At 46.1% G+C, this 27502-nt stretch overlaps 1 protein-coding gene and 1 pseudogene across 1 annotated transcript in view; one reads left to right on the top strand and one right to left on the bottom strand.

Moving 5' to 3' along the window:
* LOC118146826 (uncharacterized) overlaps positions 1-27502 on the bottom strand; it is a 184554-nt gene that overhangs the window by 97765 nt on the left and 59287 nt on the right. The gene's annotated exons all lie outside the window — the stretch shown is intronic.
* Positions 702-22631, top strand: LOC100395531 (RNA helicase Mov10l1-like; annotated as a pseudogene).

The raw sequence follows: 27502 nt of genomic DNA, 5'->3' as shown, positions 1-27502 counted from the left end.
GTTGGTGGTCAGTGGCCCTTTACTTGCTCCATCTTGTAAGGAATGCAGGACCTTTTCTGGTGTGGTAAAGAGTGTACATCTCTACTCACAATTCTTGCTTTTATAAATTAGTAAGAGATTTTTGATGTACTTTTCAGTATCTTCCAGATGATCCCACAGTTTTTGAACTTTTAATATGGTGGAAAATATGAACAGTTTCTGTACTGTGAGCCCTTCTCACTTGATGAGAGTGATCCCCTTTGGTATAAACTTGAATGTACTTTTGGATTTATTTATATTTTATTTATTTGGATTTATTTTTTATTTTCTTGTGGTAAAATATGCGTAATAAACCATTTAACCCTACTTAAATGTAGGTTCAGTGACATTGAACACATTCATATTGTCGTGCAGCCACCACCACAGTCTGTCTTCAGAACTTTTTCGGCATCCCAGTAGACACTCTGTACCTGTCAACAGTGCATCGGTGTTCACTTTATGTCTCTGTGGAGTTGCCTATTCTACCTCATATAAGTGGAATCATCCGTGTGGCTACTTGACTTGTTTTCAAGGTTTGCCCATATAGCATGTATCAAAAGTTAATTCTTTTTTATGGCTGAATAATATTCCATTGTGTGAATAAATTACATTTTATTTCTCCATTCCTCTGTTGATGGACACTTGGGTTGTTTCTGCCTTTTGGTTATGTGAATTGTGCTGCCATGAACAAGTGTCTGAGTCCCTGTTCGGCTCTTTTGGGGCTACGCCTAGGAAGACAGTTGCTGGCCGATATGGTAAGTGGAGGTTTGACTTTGTGAGGAGCCCAGTGTTTTCCACAGCAGCTGCACCATTTTATGTTCCCAGCAACAGTGCATGAGGCTTCCACTTTCTTTGTATCCTTGCCGACACTTGCTGTTTTCTTTATATTTCTTTTGACAATAGCTATTCCTCACAGACGGGAGGTAGTATCTCACTGTGGCTTTGATTTGCATTTCCCTAATGATTTGAAGCGCATCTTTTCATGTGCTTATTGGCCGTCTACGTATCTTCTTTGGAGAAATGGCTATTCAAATCATTTGCCTGTTTTAAAATTGGGTTGTTTTCTTGTTAAGTTGTGGGAATTCTGTATATATTCTGGATATTAATCTCTCTCTCATCAGATACATGATTTGCAAGTATTTTCTCTCATTCTATCAATTGTCTTTTCACTTTCTTTGATGCACAGATGTTTTAAATTTCGATGGAAGTCTAATGTGTCTCTTTTATTGCCTGTACTCCTGATGTCACACTTGAGATTGACTAATCGAAGATCACGAAGTTTTTTCTGCCAAGAGTTTTATAGTTTTTGCTTTTAAATTTAAGTATTTGATTCATTAAAAAAATTTTTTTTGAGACAGGATCTCACTTTGTCAGCTAGGCTGGGGTACAGCAACACAATCACAGCTCACTGCAGCCCCAACCTCCCAGGCTGAAGTGATCCTTCTACCTCAGCCACCTGAGCAGCTGGGACTACAGGTGTATGCCACCACACCCAATTTTTGTAGAGATGGGTCTCCCTATGTTGCCCAGGCTGGTCTTGAACTCCTGGGCTCAAGTGATCTGCCTACCTCAGCCTTCAAAAGTGCTGGGATTGTAGGTGTGAGCCACCATGTGTGGCTTGTTTAATCCATTTTGAGTTAATTTCTGTGTATGGTATAAGATGAGGGTCTACCTTCATTATTTTGCCCATGGTAATTTTCCCAGGACTGTTTTTTTTTTTTTAAGACCTCATAATTGCAGTTTATTGAATGGTCCTTGTCAAAAATCAATTGACTACATATGCAAGGGTTTATTTCTGGGCTCTCCTATTATTCCATTGGTTTATATTTCTGTACTTACACTGGTGCCACACTTGTCTGATGACTGTAGCTTTGTAGGAAGTTTTGAAATCAGGAGGTATGAGACCTTCAATTTTGTTACTCCTTTTCAAGACCATTTTGGCTATTCATGGTCCCTTGAGATTCCATTAAAATTTTAGAATGGGTTTTTCTATTTATGTAAAAATAGACCCATAGGATTTATAGGGATTGGGTTGAATTTGTTGGGTTTTTGTTTGTTTGTTTCTTTGAGACAGAGTCTTACACTGTCACCCAGGTTGGAGTGCAATGATGTGATCTTGGCTCACTGCAATCTCTGCCTCCCAGGTTCAAGCAATTCTCATGCCTCGGCCTCCCAAGTAGCTGGGATTACAGGTGCTTGCCACCAAACCCAGCTAATTTTTTTTGGTATTTTTAGTAGAGATGGGGTTTCACCATGTAAGCCAGGCTGGTCTTGAACTCCTGACCTCAAGTGATCTGTCTGTCTCAGCCTCCTAAAGTGCTGGAATTACAGGCATGAGCCATGACACCCAGCCTAAATTTGTATAATAGATCACTTTGGGTAATATTGTCATCTTAATAATTAAGTCTTAAGATTGTCATCTTTCCAATTTTAGTATATGTGCTGCCGAAGCGAGCACGATTATCATCTTAATAATATTAAGTTTTCCAATTCACGAACCTGGTTGTCTTGCGGTTTATTGAGGTATGTAATTCATTCATTAGTGTCATTGTATGAGTCTTCCATCTCGTTAGTTAGGTTGCTAAGTGTTCTATTCTTAGGAATTAACCTGTTGACCTAGGAGTGCTGTTATAAATGATATTGGTTTTTCTTTTGTTGGAATTGTTTTTATTAATTTCCTTTTCAGATTTTTCATTGCAAATGTATGGAAAAACCTGATTTTTGTGTATTGACTCTGTGTCTTGTGCTGTATTCATTTATTAGCTCTGGCCATTTTTTTTTACTTATGTGTGTGGAATCTTTAGAGCTTTCCACAGATAAGATCCTTCCATCTGTGAGTAAACATAATTATATTACTAATCTGACAATTTGAAAGCCTTGAATTAGGCATGAGCATCCTTGCCTACTTCCCCACTTTAGGGGAAAGAAAGCTTTCGGCCTTTCACCATTGAGTGTAGTGTTCGTTGTGGGTTCTTTATTTATGGCTTTTCTTGTGTTGAAGCGATTTCCTGCTCTTCCTTATAGGGCCCAGCCCTTTTGGTACAGAGACAAGAAACTGTAGAAATAAAAGACACAGACAGAGATAGAGAAAAGAGTTGGGGCTCGCGGGTCCACTGCCAAGCAAAGCACAGAGACCTGCAGTGGCACCAAGTGCCTGGACACTCTGAATTTTATTGAGTACAAAGCAGTGGGCAGGAAAGGTAGGGTGAGGTAATGGTGGTTGGTGATAGATCAGGTAAATCATGTGTCTTGAAGATAGGGGTCCCAGGACTTTCAAGTAGCCGAGGCGAGGAGAAAACCTAATGCATTAGCATTCTTTGCATATTTGTCAGAAATGTCAAGGACACTAAGATTACGTTACGATTATAATTGTTATCTTTTAAGAAAAAGAGAAACCAGGTGCAGAAGCGGGGCATGAGAGTAGACATGGAACGTGACCACTGAAGCCAGCATCACATAGAGACAGTTAAGCCCCCAGATGTCTGCGGGCCTCCCTGACAGTCGCCAGGCCTTGCCACAAGAACTTGGAGAGGCAGAGTTTTCTCCTAACTTCCCCAGGAAGGAGATGTCTCGGTCATTTTGGACATCTCCTTCCCTAGCTGGCTGAACAGCGGGCACTTTCACAGCGCTGGCGCTGCCGCACAGCCGAGGCGCCCTCCAGCAGCCCTATGCGGGCGTGACAGGGCTTAGAGCATCTTACCTTAGGATCACTTTGTTCACAATGTCACTTCAGTTCCATGCTTCATAACCTGATAGTCATTAGTAAAATTAAAGGTTATATTGAGTATATGTCTTTATGATTATAAGTGAGTAACTATAAGATTATATATGATTATATAAAGGAACAACCATGTGCCTACATTTCTAATTCTTTCCTAAATCCGTATTAATATGGGAACAGACTGAGGCTTCAGACCCTTGCCCTGGCACTTGCAGGGTTTCCCCCCTACACTTCCTAGTTTATTGAGTGTTTGTATCGTAAATAAAAAGGTGTTGATTTTGTCAAATGCCTTTTGTACATCAGTTGAGATAATCCCGGTTTTTTCCCTTCATCCTAGCAATGTGATATGTCGACTCATTTTCATATGTTGAAACACTTTTGCATTCTGGGATAAATGCCACATAGCAATGGTGTGTAATCCTTTTAACATGCTGCTGCATTCGCTCTGATAACATTTTGTTGAGGATTTTTGCATCGGCGTTCATAAGGGTTTACTACAGACTCAACATTGGTGTCCCCAAAATTTGTGTGTTGAAATCCTTACCCCAGTGTGATGTTATGAGGAGGCTGTGGTGGGTGATTAGGTCACGAGGGCAGAGCCCTCATGAAACATGCCCCAGAACCCCTTTGCCATTTCTATCATGTGAGAATGCAGCAGGAAGAGGGCCCTCGCCAGACCCGGAATCTGCCAGGGCATTGATCTTGGACTTCCAGCCCTAATGGACCCAGACAGGCATATCAGCCTGTAGTTTGCTTTTCTTATAGTCCTTGTATTATAATTTAAAGAGCGGTTTGTTTGTTTTACAGGTAGAAGCTGTCTCTGATAAGTGGGAAGATGACAGCAGAAACCATGACAGTCCCTCAGACTCTGCCCCCCGAGTGTTGATTGGTTGTGTGACTTCCATGATGGAGGGTGCAGGCCGTATCAGTGAGACCACGTACTTCTCTCTGGAGAGTGTGTGTGAAGGTATGCAAGAGTGGTCTATGTTTTACATTTTAAATTAGGTTTTGTCTTTTAAAGAATTGTTACTGGGCCAGACACAGTGGCTCATGCCTGTAATCCCAGCACTTTGTCAGGCCAAGATGGCAGGATGGTTTGAGCCCGGAGTTGGAGGCTGCAGTGAGCTGTGATCCAGCTCCTACACTCCAGCCTGGATGACAGAACACAACCTTATCTCTAGATTTGCCATGGCTCCACACATCATTGAAAGGATCAGCTTTGGGCATGCTTTGTTTGTTGAGAGGGTTTGGGGATTAGAGTAGCTTCCCCAGGTGCAGGCTTCACATAGAGGCATCTGGATATTGAGTGACCTTTGGCAGGGGGACCAAGTCACTGGTTTTTTAATTTGTTTTGTTTTTTTGTTTTTGTTTTTTGAGATGGAGTCTCACTCTCTCACCCAGTCTGGAGTGCAGTGGCATGATCTCAGCTCACTGCAACCTCTGCCTCCTGGGTTCTTCTGCCTCCTGAGGAGTTGGGATTACAGGCGTGCATCACCTAGCTAATTTTTCGTGTTTTTAGTAAAGACAAGTTTCACCATGTTGACCAGGCTGGTCTTGAACTCTTGACCTCAGGTGATCCACCCACCTCGGCCTCCCAAAGTGCTGGGATTACAGACATTAGCCACTGCACCAAGCCAGATCACTGTTTAAATTTGTGCTCTCCTGTGTTTTGTGCTCATTTGTTAAGTGCAGTCAGTAATTTCTGAGTAGTTTGTTGCTTTCATATAATTGTAACGATACGATCTAAGTTCGTGTTACAGGCATACTGAGGTACTGTTTAAAGTGCTTTAGATGTTTTAAAATAGGGCTCAGGGATAATTTTGTACCTTTCCAAAAGTATATATCCATTTTTTATTGCATTTGTTTTTGGCTGATCTGAGGTTTTGTTTTGATACCTAAAGAAAGAATGTGTGGATGCATTGACTCAGCTGAATCTGGTTACTGTGGTCTTGCTGCCTGTGGTGGTGAATACAGAGCTGGACTCCATATTCAGATGTGTTTCTTCCTCTCAAGGAGAGATAGACCTGAGCATACATTGTGATGGGGCAGGAATTGGAAAAGCTGCCTGGGGAGGCGCCTGCTGAGCTGAAGTCCACCCGCACAGCCCACAGCACTGCCTGTCAGAAGATGAATAGAAGCTTTCTGCTTTAAGCTTGGGACAGGAGGTCTAGGGGGTGGCTCTGCCCACCAGGAAGCTGCTGAATCACTCTTTGATCTTGGTTTTTCATTTTTCTGTTTTGAGATACAGTTTTGTTCTTGTCACCCAGACTGGAGTGTGATAGCCTGATCTCAGGCCTCCCGGGTTCTCCATCTCCCAGGTTCAAGCAATTCTCCTGCCTCAGCTTCCCGAGTAACTGGAATTACAGGTGTTCACCACCAAGCCCAGCTAATTTTTGTATGTTTAATAGAGACAAGGTATCACCATGTTGGCCAGGCTGGTCTGGAACTCTTGACCTCAGGCGATCCACCCACCTCAGCCTCCCAAAGTGATGGGATTACAGGCGTGAGCCACCACACCTGAGCTTGACCTTGGTTGTTAATCCTAGGATCCCCCAGGATGAAATTGATAGGTGTCTACCGGGATTTTGGAATCTCTGTGCTGCCAGAGAAATGCTCAGTTCTGTGGAAAGGCTCCTGTAATTGTTAAGGCCACTCAGTCCTGCCAACAGGAAGCCCCTCTCAGGGGCCTCACAAGGAAATGGCTCAAGAGGAGGAAGACCAGAAATGTTTGATGTTCCTGATGTTGATGGGGCAGAGGAGAGGGGAGGGGAGGGGAGGGGAGGGGAGGGGAGGGGAGGGGAGGGGAGGGGAGGGGAGGGGAGGGGAGGGGAGGGGAAGGGAGGGGAGGGGAAGGGAAGGGAAGGGAAGGTTTCCCCTGAGGAATAAAGATGGGTAGGAATCCGGAGCCCAGGCCAAGGGATTTCCCACTGCAGGAAACCTCAAGTGAGACAAAGTCAGGTCCTCCTGAGGCTGAGAGGGTCCATTCAGACCATGTCAAAACTGCTGTGAACACAATCACAAAACCTAAGGACCACAGCAAAATAACTATTTTGAAAGAGAAAATACAAGGTGCAAAAAGGATGGTACAGAGAATCTAATACAGAGGTCAGCAAACTTCTGTTGAGGGCCAGGTGGTGCAGCTGTGGGCCATGCAGGTCTCCTTCAAAGCCCCTGCCCCTGGATGGTGGCACCACACGGCTGAAAGCAGACATAGCTGTACCTGAGCAAGAGGTGTGGCTGTGTCCCCGTCAAACTTTGTTTATAAATTCTGACCTAAAGGTGACAAAAGGAAGAATGATGCTACATTTTTCATTTACTTTGAGAGAGTCAGAAAATGCTGTTTCCTTCTTGACATTAATTCGACAAATAGTAGAGCGCTTACTCCGCCAGACACTGCTTCCAAGAATTCGCATTTTGATAGGAGAGAGAACAGACAATAAGCAAGTAAACAAAGAAACAGCATCTTCTGCTCTAGAGCAGCTGTCCAAGGTGGCGTGGGAGGACTGGGGTGGGCGGTTTGGAGTTCCTTCCTGAGTGTAGCCTTGAGGCTGGGGCAAGCTGAGTGGGTCACAGGTGTGGTGGAAGGGTCCAGGTGATGCCAGCTGGCCTGGGTCAGGTTCTGTACTAAACACAACCCTCTGAGGTTACCTAGGTGAGGTCTGATACAAAAGGGCAGCAGAGGGGAACACATGGTTATAGCATGGGAGGAAGCAAATGTGGATAGCATGCTGGGGCACGTGGCTGGTGGAGGAGACCATGCTGGTGCATGTCGTCCCCCCAGCCCTGGCCTGCGGAGGTTTATAGACGACACATGTGAGATGGGAATTCTTAACATTAGTGGTGGGGCTTAGGTCCTTTTGTACATGAATGTCTGGTAAACCCTTTGCCATTTGGGTGAAGGCAGCTAAAATGTAATTGGGCACTCAGCTAAAGCTCAGTTTCTCACCTTCAGCACTCCAACATCTGGGCTGAAACACTCTCTGTGATGGGGCTTGTCCTGGGCACAGGAGGCTGGTTAGCAGAGTCTTGCCCTGGTCATGTTATGACAACCTAGAGTGTGTCCAGATGCCACCAAATGGCCCCTGAGGACAGAACGGCTCCTGGATAGGATCTACTGGCCTGAAGGTGGGGTCTGAGCTGTGAGTGTTGGCTCCATCCCGGCCCTCTTCATTCCCAGCTGGGCACTGGGTAGTCCTGTGATGAGATTGCGATTTCTCAGATTCTTATTATAGTCTGTGTAGCTGCAGCACCCAACGTCCTTACACATAAGGGGATTTTGTTATTTTCAAATTATACTAGTCTGTGCATCTACTTAGAGTGGCAGTCCCCAAACTTTTTGGCACCAGGGGCCAGTTTTGTGAAAGACAATTCTTCCATGGACCGGAGAGGGAGAATAGTTTCAGGTTGATTCAAGCGCATTGCATTTGCTATGCACTTTATTTCTATTATCATTACATTGCAACGTATAATGAATAATTATACAACTCACCATAACACGGTATCTGAGAGCCCTGAGCCTGTTTTCCTGGAACTAGACAGTCCCATCTGCAGGTGATGGGAGACAGTGACAGATCATCAGACATTAGATCATCATAAGGAGCCACCTAGATCCCTGGCGTGGGCAGTTCACAGTAGGGTTCCAGCTCCTGTGAGAAGCCAAAGCCCCTGCTGATCTGACGGGGGGCAGCGCTCACACTATCTTGTAAGCAGTGAGGAGCAGCTGCAAATACAAATGAAACTTTGCTTGTTCCCCCCACTAACTTCCTGTTGTGCAGCCTGGTTTCTAAGAGGCCACGGACCGGTGCCTTCTGTCTATTCTCTGCAAGCCCGCCCTGTGTGGCAGGCCTTGTTCTTGGTACTTGTGGAAAGCACCAGCAGAAATTGGCAGGGGGCGAGGGAGTGAGTTTGAGAGGGGCACTCCCTGCCTGGTGCCCATTGGAAGCCTCTGTCCTTCCCATGAGGCCACAGCCCCTCACAGCCGGAGCTATAGCCAGAATGACCATGTGGTTTTGCCTCTAAACTGGTACATGTTTGAGAAGGAAAGGGGACGTTAGAATTAAAATTAGATCATTGATTTTTGAAATATGTATTGGTTAACAGAGTGATTTTATTATGTTAGTGGACTTTTAAGGTAGTATTCAGAAACTATAAGAAAAACAGCTGGGCATATTAAAACAATGTCATACTGATTATCTAGATAGACATTATATTCTTGGGACATAGTAACATACTTAAATATTTTAACATCTGAGACATATTTTTCAATATGATCTTTCTCTTATTATTTCATATAATTGCCTGGTATCTTCTTCAAAGTTACATTTCATGGTTGATGAATTTGAAATTGAAATTGTAAACACCTCTTTCCTCTAGGCTTTTTTTTTTTTAAAACATGGTCTTCCTCTGTCAGCCAAGCTGGAGTACAGTGGCTCAGTCATAGCTCACTGCAGCCTCAAACTCGTGGCCTCAAGCAGTCCTCCCACTTCAACCTCCCTAGTAGCTGGGACTACACGCGTGCACCTCCATGCCCAGCTAATTTTTGTGTTTCTTGTACAGACAGCGTTTCACCACGTTGGCCCAGGCTGTTCTCAAGCTATGGTGTTTTTAATTGAGGAAATATTAGTAAGCTCAAAGCAAAATCTGTGAAATGTAGGACATTGACAATGATGTATATTTTTTTCTATGGAAATATATTACTATTCCAGCCCAGATGTTTTCACAGATACTATCTTTTTGCATCGATTCAGAGCCGATAAGTAGTCAAACATTTTTATAAACCGATGTTATCAAGTAAGTTTGTCTCTGTCATTCTTTTCGTGTGTAGGCCTTCTTTCTCAGTGTCTCAGGGCCATTCATGCCATTCAGAATATCAGCTTGTCCAATTTTAAAAAGGATTGCTTCGAAAGATTCTTCTGAAAGTTTGAAATATTCTCAAGTCCAGTCTTAGAATCTCAGAATCTGTGGATTCCATTTGAGCTCCTGAGATCTGATTGGTTCATTTTCTCCATTGCTTTTGTATCTTCCTGTTCATCAGCTTTATTTTCAATAACTGCAACTTGTAAAAGGCATCAAAAGAAGGTTTTGGGTTCTACGTGTATTAAATAATTAAAGATTTTCAGCTGATTTAAACAAAGTGTAGCCAAAATTTAGATACCTCACTTAAAAAGAAAGTAAAAGGAGCATCATCACAGGACCTTTCAGTTGATTTACAGAATGGTTCCTCAGGTTCAGGCCCTTGTAAAATCCAGGTGGTGGGAGCAGCAAAGAGAAAATGAGGGCTGCCAGCCCCCGATGGTCTGCATAGCTTCGTCACAGGAGTTCGGCATGTATGCATGTCACAGAAGTTCAGGTACATGGATGTGCTTGTCTTCCAGCTGGCTGCAGCCCCAGGCATGTCTGGAGGATCATATGTGCGCCACAGGCATCCAAGTGCATTTCTGCGCCCTTGGCTCCATAGCGTGCAGGGTCTCATCTGTGCTGTGGTGCTTTACTCTGTTACCGTCCTCTTATCACTGTAGAAAGACATATTTTTATCTCCAGTGTTGAATTTCTAAACTTAATTTACAGTAGCATTCACCGTAATGTCAGATATTTCTCCTTCAATAGAATGGTCTTCTGAAATCTTTACTTTTGTTTGCTCGTTTTTGTTTTTTAGAGACAGGGTGTTACTCTGTCGCCCAGACTGAAATGCAGTGGCACAATCACAGCTCACTGCAGCCTGGAATTCCTGGGCTCAAGTGTTCGTGCCTCAGCCTCCTGAGTAGCTGGGACTGCAGGTCCACGCCACCATACCCAACTAATTTTTTTTTTTTTTTTTTTACAGATGGGATCTCACTGTGTTGCCCAGGCTGGTCTCAAACTCCTGGGCTCAAGTGATCTTCTTGCCTCAGCCTCCCAACATGCTGGAAATCTTTACTATGATGCCATGATTCTGTTGGGGAAAAAAAATTACTTGAATTTGTTTAACTTTTTTTTTCTTTAAAGTAACCTTACAGTGTATAGAACTAGTACATTAATAGCCATTGCTTCACTTTTCATTTACATCCAGGGAAATTTAGAATAAAAATTAGCAAATTTATGTTAAACAGTTGTGGAATAAATGAAGGCATGGTTTACAAGACGCTATATAAATGTATCTCCAGAGTTGAATGTGTTAAATTATGGTTTTAGGACATGGTCTTCTTAAAATGCCCCCGACCTTGAAGTCCATGCCCTAGCGTATTTTAGTGTCTTCTGTTTTCACATGGACAGTGGTCTCACCATGGCTCGCGTGTTGAATATAGATGTCAGCTGATATTTGGGCTGTTACACGTTCATTACCAGCTTTCTGGAGAAACCAAGGCAGTGTTCAATAGAGCTGCCAGAGTGTGTATTGCAAAATAACAAAAATATTTTAACTACCTGTACAATGACAGACCTGTGCAGATCAGCCCTCTGTTCTATCAGCACCACTCAGCCGCTTCATGTCACTGACCCTGCAGTTGTCCACCAGCCACAGGAGGCCCAGCAGTGTCTTGTGTTTGGCAGGCCATGGCTTAGGCCTCCCCACAGCTCTCTGGCTTACTGAGGGGCTAGCTGGAGCACTGGGTGCTTCCTTCACACTGGAGCACAGGTGCCTCTCTGTCCCCGAGCACCCTGTGTGTGTGTCCCCAACAGGGAGGTGCCACAAACACTGCAGGATGGGGGACAGGGCATGCCACCTGCCCTCAGATATGCCACATTGGGCAGGACTGCCACAAGCTTGCACACTGCGCCTTCTAGAGCCTGGAGGTGTGAGTTAGAGGCACCAGCTCAGCCCATTTTATTGCAGTGGTTAATAATGATACTTCTGGGTTTTTATTGCAAAATTTGTTTCTAGCAGTAGTAGAAGGTGCCTTTTTAATGTTCAAATGTATCCTCAGATACGATAGAAATGATTTCAGTGCATCACAACCTCAGAATAACTTGTGCACGTCAGTACTACCACGGCTTTTTCCACGGGCGGTTTTAGGTTTGGAGCCCTGCAAGGGGGACTGGGTGGAGGCTGAGTACTGGATCCAGCCCGGCATGTGGAGCAGCGAAGCCACTTCAGTGAAGCCACTGAGGTACAAGCACGTGGACAAGGTAGTGTGTCGACGAGTGGCTCTTCTCTCTGCTTCTACCATTCCTGCCATCGGGGGTAATTGGCACAGCCCAGAGTTCTCCTGCATGTGTTGGAAGCCCGGAAAAATAAAGCTTAGTCATGGCCAAAGAGGAATGTGTCTCCCTATTGATGAGGTTGTATTCCCTTAAGGAAACAGAGTGTGCTCACGCACTTAAATCCTAAGGCATGCAGCTTACCGACAGCACTGAAGTGTTCTAAGGAGAAAGGTGTGTTGGAGAATCGTGGGACGAGTGGTATGGGACGTAAAACTTGAGCTTCCTGGTGCAGCTGCTGGGCTTTGGGCTGACTTTGGCATGAGTTGGACCCTGGCACCTTGTGCAGCACCTGCTTCTAGTGACACTCAGCTCTCTGCTCCCAGGTCTGCGTCTCTAGCCTCTGTGGAAGGAACGGGGTGATAGAGGATAGCATCTTCTTCACCTTAGACTCTTTGAAACTGCCAGACGGGTACACACCCCGGTGGTCAATGCAGTGGTGGTGGAGAGCAGCCAGTCGTGCTACGTCTGGAGGGCGCTTAGTTTGACCCCAATGAAGAGGCGGTAAGAAAACACTTTTCTGGCCGGGCGCAGTGGCTCATGCCTGTAATCCCAGCACTTTGGGAGGCGGAAGCAGGTGGATCACCTGAGGTCAGTAGTTCAAGACCAACGTGGCCAACATGGTGAAACTCCATCTCTACTAAAAATACAAAAATAATCTAGGCATGGTGGTGCATGCCTGTAATCCCAGCTACTTGGGATGCTGAGGCAAGAGAATCGCTTGAACCCAGGAGGCAGAGGTTGCACTGAGCTGAGATTATGCCCCTGCACTCCAGCCTAGGCAACAGAGCAAGACTCTGTCTCAAAAAAAGACTGTCTTTTGGAGGCTTCCAGCCATCTCCATGGTTGACTGAAGGTGGAGTTAGGGGTCCCTTTTTATCCTTCATCTTACATTGGTGATTGCCATCTTTTGGTGGATTTTCTCTTTTATTCTTTCACATTTTGGCATTGAAAAAACATATTGGACATAGTTGGTTCTTAAAATTATCTATTTTCCTGCATCTGTGTTCTGTGTGTCACACATGACGAGGCTTCCCTGAGCTCCCTGTTTGCAGGCAGTCCCCGCTCTGACCTGCTCCCTCTTTTCCTGCCTTTCCTCCTGTAAACCAAAAGGTATCTGAGACAGGTCTCAATCTAGTTAGAAGTTCATTTTGCCAAGGTTAGGGACATGCCTGCAATAAAAGACCACAAATCCATAGGAACAATCTGTGGTTCATGCCTTCTTCCAAAGATGATTTTGAGGGCTTCAGTATTTAAAAGGGAAAAGTGGGCTGGAGGGAAAGAGGGTGTGGTCACAAGACTGAGTTCACATTTGCAAGAAGAAAGGAAAAGGAGCAGGGAGGGAGAGTGGGTTATGTAAATCAGCGCTTTGATGTAAGATAAGTAGAGTAGCTACCTGTGGAGATGTTGAACCTGGTCTCTGTAGCTCTCGGCTTAGGGACAGCTTAGGGAAGAAGGAAAGGCAGCTTCTTGCATGACTCAGCTTCCAGCTGAGCTTTTTCCTTTTGATGTGGTGAGTGGAGTCCCAAGTCTTTATTTTCTTTTCACACTCCTCACTCACCACCTGTGAGCTTCTGAGACATCTCCTCCATCTTTCCACTTATTTTTATCCTGGTAGACTGTAGGTTCTGTCTGCGGAAAGCATCTACTTTCCCACCCCTTATCTAGCACCTGGCTGGGCTTCTGGGTGCAAGCAGACAGCCCTGTGTGAACTGAGCCCCAAGGGTGTGCGCACTAAGGGAGCTGCTGGAGGGTGGACTCGGCTGTGGGGGGTGTTGTGGGACAGAATCTGGTGGGCTGTGCCTCCTGGGCACCTTGCCCCACAGCCCACTGGCAGATGGTTGTTTGGCTACTCAGAGCCCAGTTTCCCCTCCCCGCTGGACCCTGCTTTCCTTTGGGAGGGTGCCTAAGACCCGTCTCGTAGAGCATGGATGTTGCATGCACTGCCCTCACTCCCTCTCCGCACAGAGGCCCAGGATGCACAGAAACTCTGCTTTCAGTCCAGTCGGGGGAGCCTGGTGGTGTCAGGAAATAAGAGAGGGCAGGGTTCCTTGATCTGCATTTCCTCCCTGTGTCCCAGTCGGACTCCTCAGTCTTCTTGTCCATTCTCTGACCTCATCCCCAGGTAGAAGCTGTGGTGTCTCATTCTTGCCTGAGGCCTGGGAAGCATGGGCCTGCAGTGTGGCCTGGGCCAGCTCTGGGATTCACTAGTGCCGCTAAGGAAACACTACAGCATTAAACCTGTGCTTTCCTCACTCTTTTCCTTAGGCTAGAAACGCTTGAAAAAGACCTGTTTCTGCCCCAACAGCATTTCCCCACTGAGCCCTCCTGACCATAGATTAGAAGCAGTTGGGATGGGTGAGCCAGGAAAGCCTGGGTGCCTATTCCTCAACTCGTGGCCACATGTGGGGTGGCTCCTCTTCACTCTAGAAGCAGACACTGTGCCAAGCAAGATCCTGCTCTCCTCAGTCCCACGGCCTTCCCACGCCAACAGCTCCACAGCTTCTCCTGTGGGGGCTGAGCCACAGGCCTGGCAGTCGCATCTGACGACTCCTTCCTGCAAATCCCCACCCTGCCCATCAGCAATGCTGTGGACTCTCTGCCCCTGCGCCTCCCTTGTCATGCCTGGACACACGAAGGGAGAGCCGGACAGGCTCCTGCCAGGAGGGGCTGCTCTGTAGCTGGGAACCTCACTGAGTTTGTAGCAGGGGCCAGAATTGTGGGGAGCCATTCTAGAGACCCCATTTTCTTAATGGCACCTCAGATTAGGAAGTGGCGTAAGGCAGGTTTACCTTCTGGAAAGAGCTTGTGGACAGGCAGGGAGGAGAATCAAGCCCGCAGTGTCAGTAGAAGAAAGGGAAATAAATGGGTTCATTTTCAGGGAAAGGTAAAATCTCACCTCATTTCTAAAGAGAAAAACTGGCCAGGCACGATGGCTCCCAGCACTTTGGGAGGCTGAGGTGGGTGGATCACGAGGTCAAAAGATTGAGACCATCCTGGCCAACATGGTGAAACCCCATCTCTACTAAAAATACAAAAATTAGCCGGGCATGGTGGCACAAGCCTGTGGTCCCAGCTACTCTGGAGGCTGAGGCGGAAGAATCACTTGAACTCAGGAGGCAGAGGCTGCAGTGAGCCAAGATTGCACCACTGCCCTCCAGTTTGGCGACAGAGCAAGACTCCATCTCAAAAAAAAAAAAAAAGAGGAAAACTATTCATTTCATTGTCTTCAAACACATCAAAGCAACAAAACTCTTTCCAAAGCAAGTTTCGTGGATTCCTAAGAAGCAAGGCCTCCTTCCTCCCCTGTAGCCTGGGAGGTGGCTGGAGAGAAGAGGGGTGCAAATGCCTCCCTAACTGTGCTCTGAGCGGGAGGTGGGGGAGTGCTGGGGAGCATGTTCAGGATACTGATCTCAGGCTCATCGCCTGTGGCTGTTCCCTGGGCTGCTCCCTTTTCGCTAGACTTTATGGAGTGTACAGTTTTCTTCCCTGTGATTTGCCATCCTTCTTAGAAACCCTAAGTCCTGTGGAAGCCCTGCCTGCCCCCACCAGCAGTCTGTCCTCAGGAGCAGTGGCAGGTGAAAACAGGACAGTGCTGCTGCAGAGGGACATCTCTCTGGGGCTCTTTTTTCAGCCTTCACCCCCATTGATGAGGCTGCTCAGTTCTATGGAACCATCTTATTGAAGGACAAAGGTGATATTGAAGTTACACAGATGACACATTTTGGAACCTTACAGGAAGGAAGAAGTAAAACCATGCTGATCTGGATAGAGTAAGTTTGAGCTGAAACATTTTGTATAAAGGTACATTAATGGCTTTTAACTGTGATTTAATAATTTCTGCAAAAACGACTTTACTTTGGCTGCTTATTTTTCCCTTTGTGAAAATCTTTTCAAAATTTTCTACCTCAAAATATACTTTTTATTTATATTCATAAGGGTATTTGCAGTCGCCATTTCCTAGACTGAGTTCTGTGTTTTATGAACTGAATATTTTGGTTTTAGAAATCCTGGCTGTGTTCACGGTTAATTTTCTTTTTCTAGGAATAAAGGAGACATTCCTCAAAACTTAGCTGTAACCTGGCTGGCTGGGATCAATCTAAACAATTCAGATTTCAAATGCTGGATAAAGACCAGACGTGCCCCATGGCATCTTTGGTTTCTGTTCCTGAGAAGGAAAATTCATCAAATGAAAATATTAATTCATTAACTAGCCACACAAAAAACAAAACCCTCAGATGTCAGAGAGTAGTTTGGTGAACAACAGAGAAATCTCTCTAGGTAGTGGACATTTCAGCTGTCACTGCGGGAGGTCAGGTGGGCTGAGGGCTGTGTGGTTGTGAGCTCTGGAGGGGGCCATGGGGCTGTGAGCTCTGGACAGAGGTGAGCAGCTGGGGATAGAACACCCAGCAGCTGTGGTGCTTTGTGTGCTGAGCTCTTCGGCTTCAGGCCCTTCTCCTCTTGCTGATGAGGTTTGGGAGAGGGACAGAAAGCAGCTTGACAGATACCAAGAGATGCTTCAAATGGCAGCCAGCTTCTGAGTGCTTCTAAGCAGGGGAAGATTGCCAGGCACTCCAGGCCATGCAAGGCAGGCCTTCTCTCCCAGCACTGGGATCATCCCAGCTCCAGCCCTCTCCTACTCCAGCTGCTTTCTCTGTTTCTGTTCTTCCAGCCACCATCTGAGGCTTTGTGCCGTGTTTTTGTGTGCGTCTGTCTTTGTGAGTGTGTGAGTATTCATTTCCACTGAGCATGCCAGCACTGTTAAAAATAATTTACCTTTTTGTCTAATTTTGTATTAAAATTTTATTTCCCAGGCAATTGTACCCATAAAGGAGAAAATGGAGAAAAAGGCAACATTCTATCAAGGAAGCAGATGACAGAGCCTGAGCCTGGGGGGCTTGTACCTCCAAGGGGAAAAACCTGCATTGTGGTCATATGTGATGCAAAGTAAGGGCCTGGAGGTCTGGAGAGAGCCACTTTTTAAAGTTTCTCTGATACATCTAGGTTGGGTGTTATAAAAGGTAACTCCTTTGAGGTGGGCGGATCACCTGAGGCCGGAGTTCGAAACCAGCCTGGCCAACATGGTGAAACTCCACCTCTACTAAAAATACAAAAATTACTTGGGCCCCTGTAATTCTATCTACTCAGGAGGCTTGAGGCAATAGAATCGCTGGAACCCAGGAGACAGAGGTTGCAGTGAGGCAAGATTGCACAACTGCATTCTAGCCTGAAACGGAACAAGACTCTGTCTCCAAAAAAAAAGAAAGAAAAAAGGTGCTCCTGAGTGTTTTGATGTGACAGAATCCTAAAAAAAACCATTGGTCTAGAGTCTGGATACCGAGTGTGACCCACTTAGGGCAATGGATTCTGTAACTTCGCACCACTCATGAGGGTCCCTCACCAGATGGCCTGACTCCCACTTCACAGAGAAAACAGGGCATCTCCGATGATCTCTGAGATCCGAGCTCCGTGTGCTTCTGAGTCCTGCTGTTCTGAAACATCACATCAGCTCCTCTTCACTACCTTGCCCGTGCTTTCCATAGCCAAGCCCTGGGACCTCAGTCCATCTCCATCCTGTCACCTGGGCATTTGGCCAAGGCATGGATAGCACAGTGTGCTGACGGAAGGGCAGGGACAGCCACTTCCTAGCTGGGATGCCAGCATACCCACCTTGAGCCTACTGCTCTCCCTGGTGTGCTTGACTGCATCAGCTGACCAGATAGGCCCTGTCCTCCAGCTTCCTGTGTCCCCACATCCCTGCCTGAGCTGCCTGAGAGTGCATGGTAACCTTCCAGCTGGGTGTCTAATTCTAAATCTTTTTAAAAACTTAAATCTGGTTAAATCACAACTTATCAACATCAAGCTGTGGGTGGCAAGTGCACAGTCAGCTGTGTGAGGTGCAACCAGCTTCTTTCTTTCTTTTTTTTTTTTTAACATTATGACAAAGTAGAAATATGTTTTTTAAAAAAAGCCACAGGTGGACACAAAGTGTAGTCAGGATGAGAGAGCCCCAGTTAGAGCCACAGCAAGGGTTGGGCAGGAAGTGCTTCAGACACAGTGCCTATTTTTGGTCATGTCATACAATTCCGACTTAAAGTTGGGAATTTCGAAAATTTTTCCTACTCTTAAATGTAAGAATTACAAGAAAGTCTATTGTAGATGCTTAATTAATTAATTTATTTATTTTGAGATAGGGTCTCACTCTTGCGCAGGCTGCAGTGCAGAGGCATGATCACAGCTCACTGCAGCCTCCACCACCCTACGCTCCCACCTTAGCCTCCTGAGTAGCTGGAACCACACACATGTGCCACCATGCCTGGCTAATTTTTGTATTTTTTGCAGAGACAGATTCATCCTATGTTCCCCAGGCTGGTCTCAAACTCCTGGGTCTAAGCGATCTGCCTGCCTCAGCCTCCCAAAGTGCTGGGATTACAGGCCTGAACCACTGCACTCAGCCCACAGATGCTCAATTTTATCTTGTGAGAATTTTAATTACATAGCTTATTTTAGAAGATCTCCTTTTTCTCTGTAAAAATAATTATTGAAGACTAAAGATGACTGTTTGTTAGCTCTGTCACTTTTCTTGTATGTACAAAGGAAAATTGTGTTGACTCTGCCTATCTTATTTATGACTAAAACTAAATTTCATTTTTTTTCAAGAGATCCTGGCCGCTGCAAGGAGCTCCTTTTGCTTTGTTTTTCCAATTTCCTAATTGGGCAATACCTGGAAGTCAATGTTATCAGCGGGGAGGAGTCACTGATTGCTGTCTGTGAACCATTTTCTTGGAAAAAGCCTAAAAGTTCCCAAGCATTAACATCTGCCAAAACTACAATTGTTGTGACCACACAGAAAAGGTACCATAAGTGAAAGGAGTATGTCTGATCTGGCAGCATTGTCTGTGAAGGAAAGCGGATATGCGCTGGCAGGCAGTGGGCACCACCTGGCTGGGGAGGTGACAAAGAGGGTGAAGCAGGGGTTCGAGCCTCTTTCCATGATTGTATGGGGGCATGGGGGCACATTTCCATAGAGCTCTAAAGGTCAAGGTCTGTCTCTGCAGCTGCCCAACAGCAGCGTGAAGCCCAAGGAAGGTGGCCTTCACTCCCCGAGGCCCCACTCTGCCCTGGCAGTTCTCAAGGCAGTTCTCAGAGCAGGCTGGCCTCACCCAGCCTCCGCTACCTCTCCATCCTGATGAGGCCTTGGTGTGCAGTGCACGGCATCCCCATGTAGCTTGTACCAGGGGCAACAGGATTGTGGGGTCACCTGAAGCCTGTTTGAAGATATGGTACCACTTAAGAATGAAGTTACAAGGGGCAGGGCATGGTGGCTGACGCCTGTAATCACAGCGCTTTGGGAGGCTGAGGCAGATGGATCACCTGAGGCCAGTAGTTCGAGACCAGCCTGACCAACATGGTGAAACCACATCTCTACTAAAAATAAAAAAATTAGCTGGGTGTGGTGGCAGGTGCCTATAATCCCTGCTACTCGGGATGGCTGAGACAGGAAAATCTCTTGAACCCAGGGAGCTGAGGTTGCAGTGAGCCAAGATTGTGAGCCAAAAAGAATGAAGCTAGGAGAAGCAGTGTGTGATCTTTTACTTGGGGCTGGGGAACATGTGGACCACCCAGATTTTAACTGGAGTACAGTCTCAGGAAAGTGCTTCACGTTCACGTGTTCTCTTCTGTAGCTGTAAAACCAAAAAGCCCCGAATAGCCAGCTTTAAAGTATAATGACTTTGTCCCTCGTAATGTGACTTTTCCTCCATCAGCTGTGATACCTGATGGGTTTGAGCTCTGCTACTACCCCAGAGCACCCTGAGGGTGAGATGGGTCACTTTTCCAATGTTGGAAAATTCTGAATTTCTTTCTTTTTTTTTTTTTTTTTTGTCTACCTCTCACCTGGAGGAAAATCCTGAATTTCAGATCACGTGTTGCCCCATGATAGTTCAAGATGAGGGATTATGGACTTACTACTAAGTTGCAGACTAAAGGAAAAACCTGTTAGCAGAGAAGAATATCATGTGATTGTTTACCTTTGAAGGTTAGACCATCGTTTGAATCACAGCACCACCACCAAGAAGCTGTGTGACCTTGGGCAAGTTTCTTAGCCTCTCTGAGCTTTATTCTCATTTGTAAAATGATAGTCCCTGTCTCATGTGGTTTGAAGATTGAATGAGGTCAGGCAGGTAAAATGTGTAGTTTCCTGGCACAGAGCAGTTGCCCAGTAAGGGAATAAGCAGCTGTGGTCCCTGGGCACATTATTATTGAGAAGGAGGGGCTCACTGCCTGATGCACTAGAGGACATTGCTGTGACACTGGGTTTCTGAGAAAAGAGCTTTGTATTGAAAAACCAACCCCCAAGGAGACAGGAGTCAAGCTCAAATGTGTCTCTCTGTGCTGGCTTTAAGACAGTAGTTTTATCAGAAAACGTTTAGCAGGTGGACTCTGGGATTAGTCGGTGATTGGTGGAAGGAAAATGGAGGTCTGGAAAGTCCCTGGGTGTGCGCAGTTACCTCTTCACGCTACCGCACGAGTCACATTTGCCAGTTCAGAGGGAGTTAGCATGAAGCACACGGTGGGAATCCAAGCTGGGACATCAGCAAGTTCTACACAAACTCCAGTTGTCCATCTTGGTTCCAGCTAATCTCAGCCAGTCCTTCGATGTCATAAATAGAGGGAGCCTCAGTATTGGAGTTGTTTCTTCTCTTATCACCCATCCTGCAGGCTCAAGAATTTCTGTTGGTCTTTGGTTCCTTTGACTCTTTGGGGCACAGTTTCTTTATTTCTGTTGATTGATTGATTGAGATGGAGTCTCGCTTTGTCACCCAGGCTGGAGTGCAGTGCACGATCTCAGCTGACTGCAACCTCCACCTCCTGGGTTCAAACAATTCTCCATCTCAGCCTGCTTAGTAGCTGGGATTACACGTGTCTGCCACCATGCCCAGCTAATTTTTGTATTTTTATTAGAGACAGCGTTTCACCATCTTGGCTAGGCTGGTCTTGAACATCTGACCTCATGATTGCCTCAGCCTCCCAGAGTGCTGAGGTTACAGGCATGAGCCACTGTGCCTGGCCTGGGGCACAGTTTTGACATCAAGGGGCTGTAGGGATGTAACCCAGAGAAGGAGCAGGAAAGGCCCTCAGCTGGCCAGGCAGAGCAGAGTCCTGGAGGATCAAGTTTTAATTGCAGGAGCCTTGGAAGATCCCTGGTTCTCATCTAATGACACACCAGGCAATTTTCTAGTTATCATTTGGCTTAACACAAAGTGAAATACAGAGTGACAGCCACAAGGATTTTAACCCTCTGGTCAGTTACTTCCCTGTGAATATTAACATGCTGTGTGGGAGCGTCTCTAAAACAAGGACATTAGTTTCCTGCCAGTCAGGTTGGTGACCCAGAGTGTCTGGCCCGGGTTGGCTTGAGCACACCTGCAGCATCAGGTTTCTGGACTTGCCCACAGGGCATTGGCGGGTGCCCGCTTCTAGAGCTGTCCATCCATGCTGGCCATCACAGGCCCTGAACATCCTGTTAGGACCCCTGGTGCCAGGCAGCTTTGGCTCTTAGAACAGTGTGTTCACTTAGCAGACCTGTTCTGGGGGTCTCTGTAGGCCAGCACCTTCCCAGTCGAGTTTCCAGCCACCCATCATCGTAGCCACATTTTGTTAATCCAGCATGTCGGTTGAGGCCATGTCGTTCTGTTAGCTGTTCGGGCTGTTTACCTAAGCCTGTAGTGACCATCCTAGTTTCCCTTTACTTTGTTCATGCTAGTAATCAGTGCTTTCCAAACCACCTCACACATGAGCACTGACATAACCCTCGCCACAAACCGTGGGGAATGTCTTCACCCCGTTTCTCCTGTTGAGGGCTGAGTCAGTGGAACCCAAATTGAGATGACGGCGAGTGCGATAAGGAGAGCGCTTCTCAGGTGAGACTGCACTGAGACGGAGAGCTAGGAGGGAGTGAGGGAGAAAGGCCCAGCATCCTTAGCCACTGGATTCAGGTTCATCAACCTCACTCTGACTTTCTGCTTCCCTGTTCTCTCCTGGTTTCTCCTCCCGCGTCTGTCCCTTTCCCGTCGTTCCTGTTGCTGCATTGGGCTTGCCTCCAGAGCAGCGATGTTCTTCATCCCGAACAAACCGACTTTCCCCAGAGAAACCACAGGCTGGGAAACAAAACAAAAACAAATCGAAAGCAGGAGCCAGACAGAGCAGCCTTCTCCTAATGCGTGCTTTGCAGGGATGGGCCCAGATGGGGTCCTGATGACAAATACAGTAGGAAGAGCTCAGCTCATAGGTTAAAAACAGCTGTTTTCAAACTCCTGGTTCCAGGAGACTCTGGGGGGGTCCAGCCCTGTTTTCCCGCACTTACCTGTTTACAAATGGTAGAGCACCTTGTGAGAACTGTGTGAGGAAAGGATCCCAGAGCTAAAACAACAGCTTCAAACCACCACCTTAGACCAGCTGTCCATACATCAGTTCTTTTCAGTGAGGGGATGAACTTTGGTCTTCCTAAAGTAGGAAAGGATGTCTGGATAAGAATGTCTAGTGATGCCTGGTTTTAACTTGGGAACTTAATTGTTTAAGGAACTTAAGACGACAACTTCCAAGTTTTCTTCCACAATATCCAATCCCAGACAGACTTAGAAAATGTGTGGAACAAAAAGTTGACATCCTGACTTTCCAGCCATTACTTGCAGACGTAGGAAGTGTCTGATGGCGTGTGGGGTGTTTGCATCTTTTAATGCTCTTGTTTTTTGACAAAGCCAGGAGGTTCCTTCTCAGGTTCAGACCTTCATCTGGCTCGTTTTCTTCACAGGTAGCTGGGATAATGAGGGTCACTGCCAGCCCTGAAGGATGAAAGATGAGGGATGAGGCACCTTAGTACTCACGCCGCCGGACCTGCTGTGCACCAGGGGGGTGCGTCCTGCAGCCTCACTGGGTCATACACGGGGCCTTTGTGGTCCGGAGCAGAAGAAGAACTGAGGGATAACTCTGCCATCAGCCCAGCCTCTCTTGCTAGACTAGGCAGCCTTTGTTATGAGCAGGAAGCAGTCCAGCCTCTTAACATCACCCTGACAGAGCCAGCAGGCCAAGGGTCCAGGGGAGGAGAACCCAGGTCCCCACCCACACGGGAGACAGAGGAGCATGTTCTGAGTTGGGTAGCTGGAGGAGAAAAGTCCAGGAAGGAAGAAAAGTCTGAAATTTGGCAGTTTGAGGGGAGAACGCTATCCTTTCCCCAGGAGGGCTTTTTCTTTAGGGGTTTGAGGTGTTCTGAGAGTCCCCAGCTAAATTGGAGTTCTAGTGCCAGAGCAGCTGGCAGCCCTGTCCTAAGGAGGATGAAGGGACCAGGACCTGGGTGTTCACCATGTACCTTTCAGGGGATCCTTGTTTTACCAGGAAGACGGGCTGTTGCCTAATTACCTCGCCCATGACCAGGGGTTCCTTGCACAGGAAACTTTTTTATACTGGCAGACGTCCCAGTGGCTCCTGTCTGACCTGTGTCCAGGTTATGCCTGCCTGACGTCTGGCACTGGGAACCCAACCTTGTGTTCCCCAACACCAAGGAAAACTCAGGCTGGGCAGCCCTGGGTTCTTGGGATGGAAGGTGCAAATTCAGTCCACTGCCGTGATAGAAACAAGTTCAAACATGTATTACTTACAGATTCTGGGTGGGGAGGATGCCGTGAGTCAGGAGGGCGGTCTTCTCTCCCCCAGTCACTTTGAGTTTGCAGGCAAATGCCTGAATGGTTCATTGAAAGGAAGTGACAGAAAAAGCTGGACCTGGGTCTGCTGGGCTGGGGAGGTGCTCCTCAGTTCCTTCCTAGGGCCACCGATTTGATGTTTGATGCTGTAGCTTGTAGTGAGTTTTGTAATCAGGAAGTGTGAGTTCTCCAGCTTTGTTCTTTGGCAAAATTTGTTTTGCTTTTCGGGATCTTCCATATGAATGTTAGGATGCATTTTTCTATTTCTGCAAAATCCGTCATTGGGATTTTTTTTCCCCAGAGATGAAGTCTCACTACATTGCCCAGGCTGCTCTCAAATTCCTGGCTTCAAGTATTCCTCCCACCTCAGTCTCCCAAAACGCTGGGATTACAGGCATGAGCCACTATGCCCAACCTGTCACTGGAATTTTGATGGGAATTGCATTAAATCTGTAGATTGTGTTGGTTAATATGGACATTTTAACTATTAAATTTTCCAGGCTATGAACATGGAATGTGTTAACATTTATTTAGTTCTTCTTTAATTTCTTACAGCAATGTTTTTTCATTTTCTCTGTAAACGTTTCTCACTTCTTCGGTTAAATTAATTCTTAAGTTGCTGCTGTTGTAAATGCAATTGCTCTCGTAGTTTCCTTTTCCTGCCTGCATAGTTGTTATTTAGAAATGAAGATAAGTTTTGTCCTTTGATTTTGTACCCTGCTACTTTGCTGAATTTATTTATTCTAACAGTTTTTTGTGGACTCTTTAGAGTTTTGTGCATATAAAATTATGCCATCTACAAACAGATAATTTTACTTCTTCCTTTCCAATTTAGATGCCTTTCATTTCTTTTTCTTGCCCGATTGCTCTGGCTAGAACTTCTAGTACCACGCTGAATAGCAGTGGTGAAACAGGCATCCTGCCCTTGTTCCTGATCTTACAGGGAAAGCTTCCAATTTTTCACCTTTGAGTATGAGAATGATGTTAACTGTGGGTTTTTCATGTGTGACTTTTATCATGTTGAGGAGGTGGTTTTCTTTCTTTCCTTCTTCCTTCCTTCCTATCTTCCTTCTTTTCTTTCTTTCTCTTTTTCCCTTTCCTTTTTGTTTCTCTCTCTCTCTTTTTTTTTTTCTTTTTTTCAATTTTTTTGAGACAGGCTCTCCTCCTGTCACCCAGGCTGGAGTGCAGTGGTGTGGTCGCAGCCCACAGCCATGACTGCAGGGGCACACTATCATGCCCAGCTAACTTTTGTATGTCTTATAGAGACAGGGGCTTGTGATCCTCCCGCCTTGGCCTCCCAAAGTGTTGGACTTACAGGCAAGTACAGGTGTGAGCTACGGCACCCAACCTGATTTTCTTCTCTTCCTAGTTCATTAAGTGTTCTCACGAAAGGGTGTTAATTTTGTTAACCAGATGTGGTGCTAGCCAGGTGTGGTGGCACGCACCTGTAATTCCAGGTACCTGGGAGGCTGAGGCACAAGAATCGCTTGAGCCCAGGAGGCAGAGGCTGCAGTGAGCCAAGATTGCACAATTGCACTCCAGCCTTGGGGACAGAGGGAAACTCGGTCTCAAAAAAAAAAAAGCATCTTTTTTGGATGCTTCATCTGTATTGAGATGATCATGTGACATTTCCCTTCTTTCTGTTAATGTGTGTTGTAACAGTAATTGCTTTTCAAATGTTAAAGTCTCCCTGCATCCCAGGAATAAATTCCATTTGATCATAGTGTATAATCCTTTTATTTTATATATGTGTTTTTGAGACAGGGTCTTGCTGTTGTTGCCCAGGCTGGAGTGCCATGGCTCAGTCACAGCTCGCTGCTCAATCTCCTGGGCTCAAGTGATCCTTCCACCTCAGCCTCCCAAGTAGCTGGGACTATGGGAAGGAGCCACCACACCCAGCTAATCTTTTTCACATGCTGCTTAATTTTGTGTGCCAGTATCACGGTGAGGATTTTTACATCAGTGTTCTTATTGGTCTGGAGTTTTCCTGTAGTGTCTCTGTCTGGTTTTGGCATCAGGGTAATGCCAGCCTCATAAGAATAAGTCAGAGAATGTTCCCTCCTCTTTCATCTTTTTGAAAAGTTGAGAAGGATTGGTATTAGTTATTCAGGTGTTTGATAGAATTTAGTTACGGAGCCATCAGGTCCTGGGGTTTTCCATTTCAGAATATTGATTACTGCTTTAACCCCCTTAATAGTAATCGGTCTGTTCAGATTTTCTGTGTCTTCATGGCTTAGTCTTTGTAGATTTTGTGTTTCTAGGGATTTGTCCATTTCATCTGGGTGTTGGTATAGAGTTGCTCATACTCTCCTATAATCCTTTTTATTTCTGCAGAATCTATAGTAATGTCCCTACTTTCCTATCTTATTTTAGTAATTTGTGTCGTCTCTTTTTTTTCTAGTTAATCTGCTAAACGTCTGTCAGTTTTGTTGATCTTTTTAGAGAACCAACTTGTGGTTTTCCTGATTTTCTCTGTTGTTTTGCAGTTCTCTGTTTTGTTCATCTCTCCTCTAATCTTCGTTTCCTCCTGCTGTATTTGGGTTTGATTTGTTCTCATAGTCATAAATTCCCCCTCAGCACTGCTCGCGCTGCTCCTGTAAGTCTTGGCGTGTTCTGTTTTTGTTTTCATTCATCTCTTAAGTATTTTCTAGTTTTTCTTATGGTTTCTTCTTTTGCTTTAATTCCTATCTTTGCTCTTTTGCACATAATGTTTTTTCTTAGCCACTTCTAAGATTCTCTCTTCGATCACTGGCGCTAATAGATGCGGTTTACGGTGTGTGGTGGTTCACATTCTTTTCTTCCTGTTCTCGTGCTTGGGGATCATTGGGATTCTTAGATATGTGGGCCTGAGTTTTCTTCAGATTTGGAAATTTTCAGCCACCATGTGTTCAGACGAACTTTCTGCCCTCCCACTTACTGATTCCAGGCATGCTGCTGCACGTTTCCCCCCGGCTCAGTCATGCACAGCTCTCCTTCCTCCAGTCCTTTCTGTGTTAAATTTTGAGTCGTTTGCATTGCTCTATTTTTTTCTTTGCAATGTGTCCTCTATCCAGTATGTTTGTTTTTAATCAGACATTGTAGTTGTCATTGCTACAAGTCCCATGTTGGCATGTCCCTGCTCCATGAGCTCCCAAGTCTATGCCTCCCCTGTACCTACTTCACCCACCTCCCCCCATCGATGCCTCCCCTTTTCCTCCTCCATGCTCCCCCTAGTCTCTGCCTCCCCTATTTCTGCTCCACACATCCTCCCAGTCTCTGCCACCCCTATTTCTGTTCCATGCACCCAGCCTATGCCTCTCCTTCCCTGCTCCTCATGCCCAGTCTCTCTGCTATCTGGCTGTCCGTCCTGCAGTCTTAACAGCTGTTCCCATGTCCTTGCTACTAATTAACTGTGTTTGCGTTATTCTTGATTGTGTTTGTATCAATAAATTTTTCTCCTCATTGTGGGTTGTAGTTTTCTGCTTCTTTCCATGCCTGGTAATCTTGTTTGGATGCCAAACATTCTGAATTTTGCTGTGTTTTGTGTTGGATGCTTTTCTTTTTTTAAAGAAATTTTCAGGCCGGGCGCGGTGGCTCACGCCTATAATCCCAGCACTTTGGGAGGTGGGTGGATCACGAGGTCAAGAGATCGAGACCATCCCTGTCACAGCCCTGGTGGGATTGCTGTCCTGTGGACACTCACTGGATGTGTGGGGGCAGCCGGGATGACCCAAGCCTGACTCAGCACCCACAGAGGTACCCGCTCCGCTGGGGAAGTTGCCGTCCTGCCTGTGGCGGTGATAATGGAGTGCTGCGGGATGTCTGGCAGAGGCTGTATGTTCAGGCCTCCTGCTGTGTCTCGGCAGATGATAAACATGCTGAAGTGAAAGAAAATCGAGAACCGGCTTTG

The sequence above is a fragment of the Callithrix jacchus genome, chromosome 1, assembly GCF_049354715.1.
Source record: "Callithrix jacchus isolate 240 chromosome 1, calJac240_pri, whole genome shotgun sequence".
Lineage (NCBI taxonomy): Eukaryota > Metazoa > Chordata > Mammalia > Primates > Cebidae > Callithrix > Callithrix jacchus.
This window is presented reverse-complemented; position numbering and strand designations above follow the sequence as displayed.